Genomic DNA, 2399 nt, shown 5'->3' with positions numbered 1-2399 from the left:
TATATATATATATATATATATATATGTATGTATATATATATATATTCCCTCTGTATTTCTCGGTTTTCCTCTTCATAACTGTTTAAAATATTGAGTTTTGTTATGTGTGTTTATGTACATCAGTGAATGTGTTTCTTTGATGTATTACACAGATTTACTTCAAACATTTACAAAACATGCACAAATACATACACAGGCATGCACATACAAATACATGCATAATGGCGGACACATGTATAAATAGTAGCTCTGATGCCTCTACTTAAGCATACGTTCGTTCACAAATACATATATGCATACACATGAACGAGCATGCATACATACACACACAGTTATACATAGCTACAGATAGGTTCACCCGCACATATATACACACATTCCAGAAGTGGACAGAAACATACAGATATACAGACACACACGTAGTCACACACAAGCACACACACACATAATCACATACATATGCACGAACGCGCGTTAAACAGGTAGAAATTTCGATGGACATGTAAACATACGCGGCTTCATAAACACATGCACATGGAAAGGCATATTCACAGGCATACATGTAGCGACACACTGATACACATGTATATAGATAGGTGCAAACAGGAAAAATTAATATCGGTAAAAATACATAGAGAAACACACACAGACAGTCACATACAAATACACGTTACCTAGGCATACATTGGCCTACACTGATACATACAGATACTGACAGACGCATGCACACAGACATGCATATAAATACATATAAATAAATACACATACACACGGAAGCGCGCGCACACACTAATTCATAGTTCAGTTTCTAATATATCTGACTACATGTTACATACGTATCTTTTCTTTCTCTTTATTAGATCACCAATAAACAAAAAGTTGTAATCTAAACGAAGTGCAGGTTCATTGATAAAAACAACTCGCCTACCTACCAACCAGTCAACTTGATATAAGCATAATAACGATGTAGACTGCTTCTGCATCACTTCAGATCTCTAATTTGATTCCACATCAGCTGTAAACTATCACCAACAGGTAGCAAACTACACGCTATTCTCACAACAGCTTCGCTGCTGCTTGCTCGCTCTACAACAGATTCACAAATACACGCTATTCCCTACAACAACAAAAAAACTAACTTAATCGCTGGCTTCATACTCAAAAAAGAAAACCAGATTCACTCGAAGTCCGATATTCATAGCACAGGTTCAGATTTACAGCGCAACACAACTCTTTAAACTAATATTAAGTTTATTGTTGGCTTTACTACAGATTTACACGGTCTCCCGTAACAGTTTCATAAGCAACCTCACAACAGAATTCTTTGATGCTTCTTAATTGTCACAAGTTCGAAGTTGTTCAGCTCTCACATGTGCCAAATCACATGCTAACCTCAGACAAGAGTCACATCTATGATTCCTATTGCAGTTACTTGCTAACCTAATAACATGTAACGAGCTTACATGAAGACTCACTAAGTCATTCCTTTGCTCTAACAACTGTTTTATAGTTTATTCGTTATTCGCTGTTCGAACAGCGATTTTACGGTTACCTGAAAAACTCTCAACACTTATACCTCCACCCAGGATTTCCATGTCTACCAGGTTATCTATTTTTATAGATCTACTCGTCATCAGTACATCAGGTTTAAACTTAACCTCGGGCCACACAGTACATCTACAGCTATTTGCTCACTTTGCAATACATACACAGTAACCAACAACTTCTGCAACATTTTCAGAATCGTCCACTCTCTACATAACTCATAAGTCACAGATACCGCACTCGCCTCTGATTGATTGCTAGAAATTATAAAAGTTTGCAACATGTTCTCTACGTATTCGCAAACTGCACAAAAAATAGCAACCAACCCACTTACTTGCTATACAGAAGATGCCAATTTAACCTCTACCTACTCGTAACCGGAACTGCAAAACATACCCAATATCTACCTACCATTTTCAAAAGAATAAATTTTCCACTCATTCACTGCCCGAAAGACAAAGAACAAATAGCAGCCAATAAGCAGATTACCAATTTAAAACACACTAGAAAAACAATAAACTATCAAGCAACTTCCAAACCACACTGAACTACATGTAACGAACACAACAACCAACCTAGTAAACATAAAGTAATCAATTCCCCATACAGAGCCACCCTTACCTACCGTTACCTACCGTTACCTACCGTTTAGCGCTCGAAGAACATTGAAACGAGCATTCGAGGTAAGTAAAAACTTTGCCTTCTCTACCATTTATATATTTTCATTTATTTTCAAATCATTTTTCACTATTTGAATTTTTCCTTGTTTGAATTGTTTTTACTCTACATGTGAACACAGTGTTATTCTCTCTCTCTCTCTCTCTCTCTCTCTCTCTCTCTCTCTCTCTCTCTCT

General features: G+C 36.7%; 1 protein-coding gene across 2 annotated transcripts in view; it reads left to right on the top strand.

Moving 5' to 3' along the window:
• The window catches only part of LOC106882686 (vitamin D3 receptor), a 761413-nt gene that overhangs the window by 103008 nt on the left and 656006 nt on the right, over positions 1–2399 (top strand). For both annotated transcript variants that reach the window (XM_052965751.1, XM_052965745.1), the window contains exon 2: positions 861–2228. The gene's annotated coding sequence lies outside the window, so the exon portion shown is untranslated. The remainder of the gene's footprint in view (positions 1–860; positions 2229–2399) is intronic.

Source organism: Octopus bimaculoides, chromosome 2 (assembly GCF_001194135.2).
Source record: "Octopus bimaculoides isolate UCB-OBI-ISO-001 chromosome 2, ASM119413v2, whole genome shotgun sequence".
Taxonomy (NCBI): domain Eukaryota; kingdom Metazoa; phylum Mollusca; class Cephalopoda; order Octopoda; family Octopodidae; genus Octopus; species Octopus bimaculoides.
The sequence above is the reverse complement of the archived record's forward strand: the minus strand, read 5'-3'. Positions and strand labels throughout refer to the sequence as shown.